This window comes from Sarcophilus harrisii, chromosome 6 (assembly GCF_902635505.1).
Source record: "Sarcophilus harrisii chromosome 6, mSarHar1.11, whole genome shotgun sequence".
In the NCBI taxonomy this organism is placed as follows: domain Eukaryota; kingdom Metazoa; phylum Chordata; class Mammalia; order Dasyuromorphia; family Dasyuridae; genus Sarcophilus; species Sarcophilus harrisii.
The window spans coordinates 177367115-177383348 of record NC_045431.1 but is presented as its reverse complement, the minus strand read 5'-3'; the positions used below and the strand labels follow the sequence as shown (position 1 = coordinate 177383348).

General features: G+C 47.8%; 1 protein-coding gene across 2 annotated transcripts in view; it reads right to left on the bottom strand.

The window, feature by feature from the left end:
- Positions 1-12229, bottom strand: part of MTUS1 (microtubule associated scaffold protein 1) — a 125209-nt gene extending 112980 nt beyond the window's left edge. For both annotated transcript variants that reach the window (XM_023505672.2, XM_003772809.4), the window contains exon 1: positions 11972-12229. The gene's annotated coding sequence lies outside the window, so the exon portion shown is untranslated. The remainder of the gene's footprint in view (positions 1-11971) is intronic.
- Positions 12230-16234: the final 4005 nt, after the last annotated feature.

The window sequence follows — 16234 nt, the reverse complement described above, 5'->3', positions numbered from 1 at the left end:
GCTGCTTCTAGGGTCCCAAACAAGAAGGGCTGGCTTTCTTGCCCCAGAATTCAGAACTTGGAACATAGGACTAGATGTGACATACAACCCAGTTTAGTTCTGGCACCAGAAGGAAAAAAAAAAGCTTCCAGTGAGAGCTGTCCAAAAGGGGATAGGGGGTGGAGAAAGGAAGGAGCTTCCCATAATAGGTGTCATTGAGCAGAGGCCCAATAACTCCTACCAGGGGCACCAAATAGGGGTTCTTGAGGATATGGGTTGGGTAGGATGGCTTCTGAAATTATGGGAGAGGCAGAAATCAAAGGAACAGTAAAGCTAGATGAAATACCTGGCTAAATTCAATATCCCCTTTTTTGGTGGGGGTGGATGGAGCAGGGGCAGAAAGTTACTTCTAAAATGAAGTCCTTTCTTCAAACATAAGTATGTCCCAACCCCTGCCCAGCCCATTCCCGGAGGGCTAGGCTAGCTGTCTCCCCAGAGTTACAACACGTCTTCAAAGTCCACTTGGCTGAAATGAAATAAATTTTCCATTCCGACTGTGCCAAGGACACATCGTGCACCCGAGGGAGAGCTGGTTCAGCTCCTCCTCCCTCTGCTACCTCCTCCTCCCCACCCCCCTGCTCCCCAGGAAAGGGCAACTTCCTTCTACCTGCTTCTTGGGTAAGGTATCCAGGTGGGGCTCTTCCTCGGGAGACCCGATGTTCTGATTCAAAGCCTCATGTTCGTCACCAGCCCCTGCCCAGTTCCCCGGCTTCCGGCTGGCCCAAAGCAGCAGCCTGGAGAAAGCTGGCCAGCCCTAAAGATAGCACTGCTGGACATTCCTGGTGCCGCCTAGGGCTGGAGAGCTCCCTGACCTTTATAGAGGCTGCTCCACTTCGAAGGGGAACCAAGGCCTGGGGATGGAGGGAGGGCGATTCCTCCTGGTTCTAAGCAGCCCCTGTCTCCCCTTCTCTGCTCTTCACTGTCCTGGGATGCTTCCAACTCCCCACTGCTCCAGGGCCTTCCTGCAGATCAGCAACGGGGACAACCAGCAAGTTTTCTTTGAAGTGGCAGTTGAGTAGGAAGGGAGGGAAGAGTGGTGACAGACTGGAGGACCCGGAGTAGAAGGAACCCGAGGCTTCACCCAACAGCTAGGGAAGGGCTGGGAGCCTGGAAGCCTTCTCTGATGCCGCAGGAAGTCAGGATCGCCCTTATTGTAAAATTCTCTTTTCTGGTCTAGGTTAGACAAAGAACAAGCCCTGACCCATCCCTCTAAGCCTGTTCAGCTCCTCTCCTGTCTCCTTCTCCTATAAACTGCCTCAAATCAGGGACCATCTAACTGGGTTTTATATCCCTGAAGTTTCTTAGTAAAGTGCTTGATACACAGTAAGTACTTAATAAATGCTATCTCCTTCATTCCTAAATGTATGACTTCCCTCCAATTTCAACAGTAATGACAATCCTTCAATATGCATTTATTGAGTACCGAATGTGAGCCAAAGACTGTGGCAGGTGCTGGGGGATATAAATAGAACTTAAGAAATGGCAATACAGAGGCAGCTAGATGGCACAGTAGATGGCATACTGGCTTGGGGTCAGGAGGACCTGAGTTCAAATCCAGCCTCAAACACTTAACACTTTCTAGCTGTGTAATTCTGGACAAGTCACTTAACCCCAAGTGTGTCTTGCAAAAAAAAAAAAAAAAAAAAAGGCAACACACAGGAAAATCCCAGCAACTGGACTCTCCTGAATGATCCCACGTGCAAGTTTTGAAAGAGAGATGATAGGCTCAAAAGGTCATGGAACCATGAGAATCCAGTTTCTAGCCCTTAATCTTCTCCTCTGGTCTACTATCCATCACTGGGCAAGACCCTTCACTGGATAGGTTTCTTGCTCTGAGAAACAAGGAGGATAAGCTAGACCATCCCTAAGATCTTCTCCAACTTCAAAAATGGCCACCTCAATGTTGAACTGAGTGGATATCTCCATCAGGACACCCCATGGATAGCACAAACCCATCATGTCCAAAGCTGACATTATGCCCGTCCTTTAACCTGCCCTCTCTTCCAAAATTCTCTTTCTCTAGTAAGAAGTAGTTCATAATTCCAGAATAATTTTTTTAAATTTTATTTTTCTGGGTTAATAATCTATTTTGTCTCCCTCCTCTTCCCTGCCATCCTTCACACCTAATCAATTTTTAAATGTCAATTCTATCTCTTCAGACTTGTCTCACATCCCTCCCTGTGTCTCTGCTTCCTAGATGATCTCCCTGCCTCCAGTCAAATCTCTCCAATGCATGCTCTTTGGAACAGCCATTCCTCAGGCACAGGTTTGTCTGACCCACCCCCTTCCTCCTTAGAGTCAGTGACCCAGCCCCTCTGCTTGCCAGCTCACTAATCTCTGTGCCAGCCTTAAGACACAGTGCTCCCCTCCAACAAACTGACCATCTGACTGTTTCCCAAACTCAACAGGCGATTTCCCATCTCCCTGCCTTTGTAGAGATGGTCCCATAAGCGTGGAATGCCCTTCTTTTTCTAGAAACCCTGGCTTCCTTCAAGGCTCGACTCAGCTACCAATTCTACCACAAAGATGCTCCTGACCTCCTTCCTCAATTGTAAATGCCCTCTCCCTCTTCAAATTTTTGTGCTTTGCTTAGCTGAGGCCAAGCTCAAAATACCCAAACAGAATTCATTAGTTTATCACAGTTGCTTTACCTCTCTCCCTACTACAGTCCATCCTCCATTTAGCCACTAAAGACATTTACTTAAAATAGGTCTGATCATGTCATCCCTTACTCAAGAAACATCAATAATACTAATTATCATTTTTCTTATTATTGTAATAACAACTTAACAGTTAGTCTTCCACATCACAGCTTTTCCCATTATGGTTTGATATTTCATAGGGATGGCATAAGAAACCAAGTAGGATTTTTTTTTTTGAGGGGGGGGTTTGCAAAAGCAGTAGACAATACTCAGAAGCCAGCAGACAACATAGAAAAAAGATTAGAAACTCAGAGATGCATCTATGTATTAACATCAACATATTTTATCTTTTAATACCATAATAATTCAGACTTCTCTATGCAGATTTTCCAGATCAGGGGAGGAATCATGTCCCTAGATCCCATGATGTGGAAGGGAGAACTATATATAACGGTTTAAACTTTGCAGAGCCCTTTATGTTCATTAAGTTGCCAGCTCCCAGCGGCTGCCTACTACCTCTAGGAATTCTTGGGTTATTCAAAACCCTTCAGCCCCTGGCTCAAAGATTATTTGGAGGCCTCATTACTTCCCTCTACATAGTCCATGATCCATCCACACTGGCTTTCTGTTGCTCACACTTAACTCGTCACCTCTCATCTCCATGCCTTTGTACATTGGCCCATATATTGCTGTGCATTCTCTCCTTGCCTCCAATGCTTAGCATCCTTTACCACTTAAACATTGCCTCCCACCTGCAGCTTTTCCTAAACATCTCCCCCAATCCAGCTGCTAGTGCCCACCTTCTTCCCCTCCCAAAACACCCCTGAATTTATTTATGTTATATGTATTTCCTATGGCTGTCCCTCCAGCCCCCTAGGCCAATAACCTCAAAATCTCATTCTCCTTCATCACATCAATGGCCACACATCTTGATTCTACTTCCTTCAATATCTTTCAATCCATTTCATCTTCTCCCCTACACAGTCCTCACCTCAAAGGATTAGACTATTGCAATGGCCTCCTAATGGGTTTCCTTATCTCCAGTCTTTTCCCACTCCCAGCCCTGCCCTCCAAACCCCCTCCCAAACATCTGCCATTTCCATAAACTCTCAGGATTCCCTTCTCCTCTGGGGTGAAATAAAAAAATTCCCTCTTTCTCCCTCACCTTTTATTCCCCTTGCTCCCATCTTCCTCCCCTGGTAGCCCTTCCAAACTTTCTCTTCTGTTCCCCAGCCCCCCACAGTGGAGGACATCCCTTCTTACTTTACCCCTCAAAATGGGGCTATTTGACATGACCTGCCTCTTCTCCTCTTCTCCACATCTCATAACCTCTTGACTTCTTTCACTAAGAACAAGGTCTTGGTTCCCTCCTCTCTCACTTTCTCCTGCAAACTGTCCCTTCAGTCGTCCCCTCTTCAATTTCTTATTAAGTTACTGGTTCCTTCCCTATTGCCTTTGAAAATGGCAGCTCGGTAGCTCAGAATCAGGAAGATTCACGTTCTTGAATTCAGATCTGGCTTCAGGCACTCACTGTGTGATCCTGGGCAAGTCACTTAACTCTGTATTCCTCAGTTTCCTCATCTGTAAAATGAGCTGGAGTAGAAAATGGCAAACCCCTTCACTATCTCTGACAAGGGAACCCCTAAATGGCCTTACAGGAAATTAACACACAACTGAGAACACCTAAATACACTGCAACACAGCTTCAAAGGTGCCCAATCTTTCTCATCCTTTATAAAAATCCAAAACATGTCACTAGACCCTGCCATCCCTTCAAGCTATCATTCTATATTTCTCCTCCATTTTGGTCTTCTCAGCCAAACTTCTAGAGAAAAAAAAAGCTTTTTTATTATTGCTATATCACCTTCCCCTCCTCAACTATTTGCAATCAATGTGGCTTCCAACCTCATTTAACTGAAACTCCTCATTTTCAGACACGATGGTCTTCTCGTTCCTCATTTTCTCAATCCCTCGGCTGACTGTGATACTCTTGATCGCTGGCTCCTCCATTCCCCTCTCTGGGTTTTCATAACATTATTTCTCCTGCTCCTCCTTCCTGCCTGTCTAACTACTCCTCCTCAGCCTTCTCTGCTGGCTCACTCCCCCTCATATCACATCAGCACCCGTGGGCGTTTCCCAAGGTTCCTCTTCCCTTCTCTCTTTCCACATTCTCTCATCTATGACTAGGCTGCCATGGATTGAAATTCTCTTTATGTAGATGATGCATAATTCTATCTCTTCAGGATGTGACTGCTGAGTGGCTGAGAGATTTCTGGAAGCAGAGAAGTAACAGAAAGTACAAGCTTTGAATAGCAAATGAGAGGCCCCAAAAGCCACTGGGGAGGGAGTACCCCTGATGTGTCCCCAATGTCTCACTACTTGCAACTCCCAAAAGCTTTTAAGGGACAACCTCTCCAATAACACTGTTCTCTCCCCACTGGACCTGACATTCCACCTCTCTATCAGAGGGCTTTCTATGACTCAAATGAATCTGTATAACTTCTCCAGTGACTGTTTTACTGCTTGCTTTGCTAAATAGGTTTGCTCACGATCTGTGACTGTCTTTGTGTAATAAGTAGTTAGTGGGAGGAGAGCTAAGATTGCTGAGATTAAGCTGTTACTTTCCAGATTTGGACTTTTATTTCAAAGGCATGAACAGAAGATGGAAGCAATGGCAGATATCTTAGCACAAATACAAGAGTAACAATATTAAGAGAAATGGCAGAAGTTCCGACAACAAAAAGATAAAAGAAGGCACTTCAGTTAGAGAAATGATTTAGCTACATTATGCATTGCAATCCATTTACTTGAGATTAAAAATTTTTAAACAACTTTAGCTGTATTGATATTAAAATATTGAATTTACAATAAATTCTTTTAAAAAGAAAAATACAGGAGAGTTAGGGAATGATTTCTCAGTCATGACCATCCACCAGCTCCCCACAAAGGTAGGGCTCCCTGCAAAGCAGATCTATAAACACCCATTACATGAAAGCTGCACCGCTCTATTATAAACTGTCTAAATTACTAGCAACTATTGAGTCAATCAGTCGATACACAATGGTTAAGGACCTACTATGTGCTAAGTATTGGAGATACAAAAAGAGACAAGAGTTCCAGCCTTTGTAGAGCTTGTAGTCTTTACCTCTCAGAGCCTCAATTTCCTTATCTGTCAAATGAGGGGATTGGAACATGCTTAATTCCTTGAGTCTCAGTTTCCAAATCTGTCAAACAGGAAATTGTACCTAATTTCACAGAAGGCCCTTCCAGCTTTAGGTGCCCTGTGCCTATACCCAAAAGCTCTCCAAGACTCCTTCCATCCCCCTAAGACTAAAGCTTGGTCATTGACTCTAGCAAGCCAGTCCTAATCAGGCCCCTAAAGCCATTGTTTGCTCACCACTCATACCCATGCTCTGAGTGGTTTCAAGGCATGATGCAATCCAGGATGAAACCCGGCTTTAGAATGGCTTTCCAGGAGAAGGAAGAACAAATAGAGGTGACCCCTGAGGGCTGGCTCTAACCATGTCTCCTCATTCCTCCAAATCCAGGGCCCTGCCCAGTTCCTCAAGCCTTGCTCAAGTGTGCTCAAAAAGAAAGCAGATCTATTACATGAGAAAGCAGCCTGCCCAGGAAGGGGGCCTAGTCCCAGGCCTCAACCATCACTCATCACCTGAGCTCTGCAGGCTTTGTGGACAGATTCCACCCCAGGGGGCCCCGGACACCCAGGGCAAGCCCCACCCCGACTCGTGTCACGAAGCTCCAGCTCAACTGAACACTTTAGTCCGAGTCCCATCCCCCACCGCTCTTCCTAATTAGAAGGTTTCCATCTACCCTGTTTCTATTTCTTCCCCTGAGAGCTGAACTGCCCAAGGGAGTGGTGCATCAGGTGGGGCACGTTCTATCAATTCTATATGCCTCTGGTTATTTCTGTGTCACGGTCCCCTTTGAAGGAGATCCCCTTGAAAGCAGAGATCACATTTCTGCCTTCCTAGGTATGCCCAGGTCAGTGCCTGGCACATAGTAAGTGCTTAATAAATGCTCATTGGCTAACCGATTTCCATCCAGCATTCAGTGCCCAGGAGGGCAGAAGCTCTGGTAATAGATTTACAGATGTCATAACTTCAGTACCCTGAATCAGCCCTCTGGAAAAGTGGGCATGGAAGAAGGTCCCACCTTTTCCCCAGCTCTCAGAGAAGTGATTCGCTGGGGTTAAATATTTCCAGGGCTCCTGGCCATTCGCAAGATCAGGTTACCATCCAACAGGTGGCTGGAACCCACAAGAACAAGAAGCATTCAGGAGGTGCTGGGACCACAACACAGTCAACCGCTCATCAAGAAGCCAGCAAAGGCTTTGGGCTCTACCCTGGGGCTCTGCTTTGGGGCCACTGCAAGGTGCCAATATTTTGGACTTTGGAAGATCACTTTGGCAGATCACCCATTTACACAAAAAGTTAAACATTAATTTTCTTAAAAAAAAAAAAAAAAATCACAAGCTTCTATCATGGCTGCTCTCTATTCTATGCCAAGGAAAGGAATCCTGTTTCCAAGAGAAATAAACTCTTCCAGATATCTTCCTATGGATTTGGACTCTTAGAAGAGGGCAGAATCCCTGTCTCCAAGAAGGCAGCCTTGTCTCTACTGCTCATCTGTCCCCAGGCAACTCTGCTTGGAATGAGTTTGAGACACCACATGGGCTCAACCCTCCACCTGCATTTCAAGGCCACCCAGACTTCGTTACAGGAGGACGCTTCACTTGGTTTGCAAGGATTATGTTTTTCACCCTTCCCCTTTCCAAGTCCCCAAGAAACTTGCAGCCTAAATTATTCCTTCATTGCCAAGAAGACTCCATTTTACCCAATCCATAAGGAAACATGTCTTCCAGGTCCAAACACAGAGAGGACTCTGGATGTAGGGTCAGGAAACCTCAGGTAGTCACTAAGGTTCTGGGCCCCTACCTCAGTTTCCCAGGCTGTCAAACAAGGACCCGTTCGCCTCTAAGGTATTATCCAGCTCCAAAATTAGGCCTCTCTGTTCAAAAAATAATGTTCATGCCTATTTTAAGGTGAGTTCATTTATGTTTCTAATTCAGGTGGCAAAGTTAGGTTATGATTCATCAAAGAGGTCAACAATTTTATCCTGGACACAGACAGTACTGGGTACAAACACTACCAAGCCAAGAAGGTACACTACTCTGCAGATGACTGCATTCAGAAAGGATAGATCAAATCTAAAAACATGAAGTTTGAAGACTGAGCCTCACAAGCACAGGATGGGGAAGGCATAGCTAGGTGGCAGCCGGTCTGACACTGATCTCAGTCTCAGTAGACCCTCAAGTCAACCTCAATATGCAAGGGAAGAAAATGCTGATAGGACTTGAGGCTGCTTTAATAGGGACAGGTAAGAGGCTCAGGATGAAGCTACATAATCTGATCAGACCACACCTAGATCAGTTTGAATTCCACATTTTCAAGAAACTAGGGTCAAACAAAATAGGGAAGGACCAGAAACCACACCCCCTGATGAAATGATTAAATTGGCCTAAAATGAATTAAAGAAGTTTAGCCCAGAGAAGAAATGACTGGGATGGAGTGAGGGAGAGGAAGAGGAGAAGCAGGGAAGGACAGGAAAGACCACGTGCACTGATCCTGAGCCACTAGACCTGAACCACTTTTCTGGAGCTGCTCCTCCTGGACATCCCACTGCAACCTTTTCAAGTGTCCTCCATTATCAAATCAGAGATGGACCAGTTGCTGCCTAAGCTCCTTTTAAATTCCTATTCCATAAATTGGAATTCAGGTCAGGAAGACCTAAATTCAAATCTTGATTCAGACACTTAACAGTTGTGTTAAATGTCATCTCAATTTCCTCATCTATAAAATGGGTATAATAATTGTGGCTATCTGCCAGACTTGTTTCAAGGATTGAATGATATATTTGTAAAGTGCTTACTTAGCACAATATGGGACACACAGGAAGCACTAAATACACGGTTAGACCTTTCCCTCCCTCTCATATATAAATACAATTTGTTTGTTTATTTGGAAGGGGGTGGGAGGAGCACTCACTCCCCAGGGAAGCAATGAGGAGGCTGGAGGAGGGGGAAAACAATCCTGTCCCCTTGAATCAGAGGCTCAAAACCTGCCTTTGAGGCTTATTATGTGTGTGGCCTTAGGTAGTCCCCAAAGCTCTTTTACTGGTCAAATGGGGGTTGAATCAGAAGGCCTCAAGTTCTGGGCCTCAAGTTTCCTTATCTGGAACATAAGTGACTGAATGAGATGATCTCTGAGGTTTTTCCTCCCTCCAACTAAATCTGTGGCCCAATTTTTGTACTTGGGCAAGTTGGTCCCTGTTCCTATTCCCACAGAAGTTTCCTTCTCTGTAAAATTAAAGGTTGCCCTCTCCAAAACAGGGCTGAGATCCATCCCAGTGGGACCTCCGTCCCAGAGAGTTACATGCATCTGGTCTCCCCCCAGTGCTCCTCACTCATCTTGGTCATACTTGGGTATGACTTTTCTTCATCTGCCTCTCTAATGTACCTGCTATGTATCAGAGAGTGAATTTGTGTCTTATCAGCCAAGTGGATTAGAAGGAGGTTCTAACCCAAAGTGTGCCCCTCCTCCAGCCTTGGACTGTGTGATGAATGAATGAGAGGTAGTTTGAGCAGATCTCTCCTATCCAGACTAGATCAGTCTAGAAAGGACAGAAGAAGGGCTTGTTATCAGCCTGTAGGAACAGATAAGAAGCTGCTTGTAGTACGAGATACACATCCACTTTATCATGGTCATATGTTACCCAGGGATGCTGGGGGCCACCTCATTCCTAACTGGAAGACAAAGTCCACCAAATCGGTCTTTTCACTGCTGGCCCAGCTCAAAAAGTCTCTGCTTTTCTACCACGGTAGGCACTAGCAGAATTTACATGGCCTGCAAGGCCTTGGGACCATCCCTATAGTCTCTTACAACAGTTTAGAACTTTGAGAGAAAGAAATTCAAGGCCAAAAAAGGATTGCGAGTTATATAAAGGCCAACGGTCAGAAAGAGAAAAGGAAGGCTCTCACAGGGCTTTTGGGCTGTACTAGTTGTTCCTATAAAAATGTAAAGCATTACAAGGCTTAGAAGGTCTCAAGCACACTGGGTGCTCATATACAATAATAATAGTGGCCTTGAAAGCCTTACGCAAGTGCTTGGAGGGTATGTAGCACTTTTTGTGATTTTCTCGTGGAAAAAGGTATACTTCTAGTCATCTATGGAGGCAGGGAAACCAAACTTCCAGAGGAGTCGTACAAATGGCTACATGGAGAAACCTGGGTCTCCCTTGGCAAATTCCAGCAGGCTTTCCACACAGTCTCCTATCTACCAAGCTTTCTAGGAAGCCAAATACTTCAGGAGATGGGATGGATAGTGATATGCTTGACTGGAGAGAATGACAGCCTAAAGGAAATCTGCATCAGTTTAGGAGTTCCCACTAAAGCTTTTTCTTCCTAGATGGAAAAGTGAGCTTCAGACCAGCTCAGTCCAAATACCACCAACACCTTAACCTGAAGGCTTAGTTCTGGAGAAGATTTATTGTTTCTATTTATGTCTTAAAAGCCACACCTTAAATCTTTCTCTAGCCTCAAGCCAGAGCTCCAGTCCTAAAAGGGGTCAACAGGAGAAAGTCATTCATGGCTACAAAAAGTCAGGAGGAAAGGAGCATTCTCAGGCCCCCAAAGATTCCTTCCCACTTCCTTAGGTCTTAATGTACTCCTATGATCAATGGGTGGCCTTCCACCAGGCTCAGGAAAGCTATAAACAAAGTCTCAGGCATTGGTGAGGCACAATTGGGAGAGAGGCTGGGAGGAGAATCCAGGATACACACAAAGTTTTCTCGGCAGCTCTCTATGCCTGGCCAGTGCCAACCTTCAAGGCAGGTTGTGGGCTCCTGCCTTCAGGGAGCTGATGCTCTCCCAGACTTAGAATTCTGAGACTTGGAAGAGTAACATTAATATTTGACATTATATAGCAGGTCCTAAAGTTTGCAAAGCGCTTCCCCAATTGCTCTCATTCTGTCCTCAGACCACCCAGGGATGGGATGGAGAGGACGTTATATCACTGTTCCTTGAGGCAGACAGAGGCAGACCTGTCCAGAATCCCAGTTAGAATGGTCTGAGGCCGAATTTGAACTTGGGGTTTTCTGACTCAGGTCCAAAACTCTAGGTACGTAACATCCCTTAGAAGCATACTCTCCTTGATAAAAGGATTTAGGAGGCATAAAAAGCCTTTTCCTAGAACATGGTAGAAAAGAGTCAGACCCCCTTTCTCTTCATTAAAGAGAACCCTGAAAGCAGTCATGGAGTAGGAGCAGGGGCACAGGGCAGACTTAGAGAGTGCCAGATAGGGGCTAGAATCTGGCCTTAGGCCCATCCTGGCTGGGGAACCCTGGGAGAGCTCCTTGGCTGCTGTGTGCCTCAGTGTCCCCATCTGAAAATGGGGATCATAACAGGATCCAAGAGAAGGACCTCAGCCTGGGATCATGAAAGCATTACCTAAGGGACCCGAGGCAGCCTATTGGTCAGTAAGACATTGCTATAGAAATGGGAAATGCTCCTATTTTGCAGATGCAGAAACAGGCTGGGAGCAAATGGGGGGAACCCCTTCCCCATACACATACTCACAGATTCGGAACACACACACAAACACACACACAGATTGCCGAGGCCAACCCGGCTTCTGAGTTCAAGGGCTGGGAGGGCTCCTAGCCCCTTCCCACAATTACAGAAAGGGGAAGGGCGGGCCCGGGAATCTGACCAGTTACCTATTTACCAAGTCTCAAACTCCCCAGGTTGCGTGCTACCGAGGAGATTCCTGGCCTGGTTCGCATGCGGGATCTCCTCGCAGGGGGCTGGCACCAAGGGAACCCAATTCGTAAGAGAGGCAGCAGAACCTTCCCTGCTCCCCTCCCACCAGGGCTCGGTGCCCGCGGGCTCCGGGACAAGAGTGTGTCTGTGAGCGCACTGCTGGCGCACAGGCTGGCCCAGACTTCTCTACGGATAGCTGGGGAAACTGAGACCGGGAAGCGCAGAGCTCTAAGGCAAAGTCCCCCTTGGAGGGAGTGGTCAGGCCGGCTGTCCCTTGGAGACGTGCCCTCTTCCCCAATCCGCCCCCCAACACGGCCGCGCACGGAAGGCGAGCCAGGGCGCCCAGAGCCGCAGTGCGTCCTCGGACCCGGCCCAGAGGGAGACCGAGCCACAGAGTCACGGGCTGCCCCTCCTCACCTGCTTCCCGCCTCCGCCTCCTCGGCCCTGGCCGTACCTGAGTGCTCGCGGGGCTACCAGTCGCTCCATCCCAAAGCCCGGAGTCCGGGTCCCAAACTCTGTCAGGCCTGGGACCGGGGCCGGGGCCGGGGCCGGGGCCGGGCTAGCCGCTCCTGCGCTCCAGCCACAGCCTCCGCCGATTTCAAAGCGTCCAGCCGCTGCAGGGTCAGCCAGTGACGCGCACCCTCGTCGGGGGTCACTCTGTCCGCACCTGGGCGACCTCGGCCGCCCCGCCCCCATCCCGTGGCCGCACGGCCCCGCCTCGAGCCCTCCTCCCGGGGCTCCGCCCCACGTGCCCGCCCCTCTGGGTCTTCCCCACCACCCCGAAGTGTCCGGCAGAGTCTGGAGTCCTTCCACAGCGCGAGCGCCGGCCCTGCGTTCTGTGGGCCCGCCGCGGACACAGGTCGCAGAGTTGGGGGTGGCTCTTCATTTAGGGTCACAGCCTGAGGACTGGGCAGCCCAGAGGCAGGCATGGCCCGGCCCCAGGTCACCCAGCAGCCCGGGGTGGCCTCTGTGACTAGAGAGTTTAGCCCTTACACGGGGAGGGGAGCGGGGGAGGAGGAGGGAGAGCAGTGTTGGAGGGGAGCATGGCAGCGGGCTCCGGCGCCCCTCCTCTCCCCTCCTTCTCCCACCGGCCTGGCCTGGCCCCTGCCGGATGCCTCGGGGCAGGTCCCGTGCCAGCTCCTCGGAGCTCTGACCCGCGGGTAACCCTGAGGATCGGACCCAGCCCTTCAGTCCCGGCCGCCTATTGTCTGCCGTGCCAGGGGAACCTGTTTGACTTCATTTTTTCCAGGAGATACAAATGGGGGGGGGGGGGAGAAAAACCCCAGCCCTGAGCCAAGAGCTAAGGGATCTCGGGGCTCCCGTAGCCACCTGGTTCTGGCGTCCACCTCTGCTACCCCCACCAGGGCCACCCTCGAGATGGGGGCAAGCCGCCAACCCCATAGCCACTGAGGAAAAGGGACCTGAAAATGACCTTTGCCCGGGGCACCTTGGAAGTCACACAGTGACCACAGGTTCAAAGGGCTATTTGTCCAATTTCCTCATTTAATAGACGAGAAAATTGACAAGTGTCAGAAGCAAATTTGAACCCAGATACTAATCATTGCTGGGGCTTGCAATCCATTTGCTAAGTTAAATGACTTTGGACAAATCCCAATCACTCCCTAGGTCTTTTCCCTCTCTGTAAAACACTCAGTAGATTTGATGATCTCTAGCATGAGTTTTTAGCTCTAGAGCTGGGATCTCAGCAGCCTCTGATCCAACCCTCTCCTTTTACAGGTGGGGAAACCGAGGCAGAAGTGACTCCTCCACACTCACATTTTGTGCACCATCATCTACAGCCAAGACCCTAAGGGCAGACCCACAGCTAATAGTCTCCCGGCTACCATCAGCCTCTTTGGAGCAGGGGTCCTGGACCTGTCCCAGGTCCTTTGGATCTTTCTGTAAAAATTTCAGGAGACCTGGCACCAATTCCATTTTCCAGCTAGGAGCCTGACGTCTAATTTTATTTGAACTATACATCAGTCCCTCTCTCCCTATTGTTTTCCTTTGACAGATGAGTATTACAAATAGCCATGTGGTTATTAGTACTCCACACCACAGACCTGAGTCACTCATCCCTGGCATCCATTCTGGCACCTCCCTGCCCGGCTGGTATTCGATTGTTATGTAACCCTGGGCATTGAGGTTCTCCAGCTGGGGGCTTATCCCTTACTACACACTGAGCTCCATGAGGGCAGGACCCAGGCTTTCCCTCATCTGTGGCCCTGGTGCTGAAGGATAGCATCCTATTTGTTGAACATAGATGGCACCAACACTGATGGGTGAGGGACCAAGGAAGATGAGCCCATGAGCAATCAATGGCTGTCTTTTTTTTTTTTTTTTTTTTTTTTAATCAGTGAAATTATTGGCAGAGTTGTGAACTCTGGAGCCAATCATTCTGGAGAGCAATTTGGAACTTTGCCTAAAGGGCTCTCAAACTGTGTATATCATAAAGAAGGGAAAGGGACCCACGTGCAAAAACGGTGGCAGCCCTCTTTGTAGTGGCCAGAAACTGGAAACTGAGTGGATGCCCATCGATTGGAGAATGGCTGAATAAATTGTGGTATATGAATATTATGGAATATTATTGTTCTGTAAGAAATGATCAGCAGGATGATTTCAAAGAGGCTCAGAGAGACTTACATGCACTGATGCTGAGTGAAGTAAGCAGGACCAAGAGATCATTATACACGGCAACAAGACTATACAAAGATCATTTCTGATGTATGTGGCCCTTTTCAACAATGAGATGATTCAGGGCAGTACCAATGGTCTTGTGATGAAGAGAATCATCTACACCCAGAGAGAGGATTGTGGGAACTGAGTGTGGTTCACAACATAGCATTCTCACTCTCTCTCTGTGTTGTTGTTTGCTTGCATTTTATTTTCTTTCTCATTTTTTTTTCCTTTTTGATCTGATCTTTCTTGTTCAGGAAGATAATTGTATAAATATGTATGCATATATTGATTTAATATATATTTTTTTTACCATGTTTACCATATATTGGATTACTTACCATTTAGGGGAGGAGGTGGGAGGAAAAGAGGGAAAATTGGAACACAAAGTTTTACAAAGGGTCAATATTGGAAAAATTATCCATGCATATGTTTTGAAAATAAAAAGTTTTAATAAAAAAAATAATCAGTGAACACTTCCCAGCTCCCTTCTCTCTCTCTCTCTCTCTGTCTCTGTCTCTCTCTCTCGGGCATTTGACATTTTATGGCCAAAGGAAATAACCCAAAGCATCATCTTCTGAGGAGTGACTCACAGTTGGGTCAGAGCCCCGTGGCAGAGGAAGGCTTTACTCCCCTTAGAAACTGTCTTCCTCTAGAAGAGATTTGTTTGTTGTGAATGGGTGTCCTAAGCAGCCAGCCGTGAACGTCCCTCCTGTGACCAATCGGAGTATGATTGCCCTTGGTCTTATTCATAATCTGGGGGCAACTTTCCTGGGCAAGACTAAAAAGTGCTTGTGGATCAGGTGATTTTCTGGGTAAATGAGTCCAGCAGGAAGGACCATGTCCATTCACGTGGCCCAAGCCACGCTCTCATTCCCAGTTCTTACCCCCTCTTCCACTAGGTAAAGGCTGCTATGTGTCAGAGTGGGTAGAATGGAGACTTGGAATTGAGTTCAAATCTAACTTCTTATATTTAACAGCTGTGTGATCCTGGGCTGCAGGCTGCTCATCCAACTGCCTCAGGCTACCAGGCAGGTACGTTTGGAGAGCTAGTGTGGGTGACAGAGCCAGAGAGGGGCTGGATCAAGTTCTGAATCCCCCACCCCTATCCCGGTCATCTCTGAGTGGGCAAAGTCAGGGCCAGGCCTGGCCACCAGAACACACCCAAAGCTTGAGCCCAAGATTCTGCCAAGGAGTATGGGAAAAAGAAAACATGACCCTTACCGGATCTGACACTCTTCTGTCCCATGCAGCCTCTGTTCCAGGGGCACGGTCAGAGAGAGAGTAACCAGCCTGTGATTTTGTTGGTCCGAGCCAACATGTGGACTTAGAGAATGGCAGAGGGCAAAGGGTCCAAGGAAGCAAAATTATGTCAATCATGTCCCTGGCCAGAACCTCAGCCCCAGAGAAGCACTCCAGGGAGTGTGGAGCAGAGCCCTGAACCCCAGTGTGGGTCTCTCTCTAACCCTCGAGCCCCCCAACTCCCCAGGGGGTATTTTTCCTAAAGGGAATCCCCCTGTTTGTATCTACCCTTACTTGTACCTACATCCTGACATGCTCCCACCCACTCACTATTCTCATCCATCACTATCTCTGGGCCCCTCACTCTCCTTCCCACACACAGTTGCTGAGTCCCTGGCCCAGATATCACAGGCTGGCCTCCCACCACCCTGGCTCCACAGAGAGCTCCCGCCCAGACCTCAACCCACAAAGCAGCATGAGACAGTAGACTTGGCCTTTGAGGGTTTGGGGCTCCAGTGCTGCCTCAGGCCCTTCTTAAACTGAATTTTAGATTTGTCAGCCATCCTTTCTGGGAGCTCTCCTTTCCCCATCTGTAAAATAGGTATCATGCTTGCTCTGCCTACTTGACTCAGAGGGCATAAGTCATGAACATGATATTTTGGATAGATAGATGGATGAATGGATAGACAGAGATAGATACACAAATAGACAAACAGGTGGTTAGATAGACAGACAGACAGACAGACAGATAGAAAGATAGATAGAGTGATAGATGGATGGATAGATAGATAGATGGGTA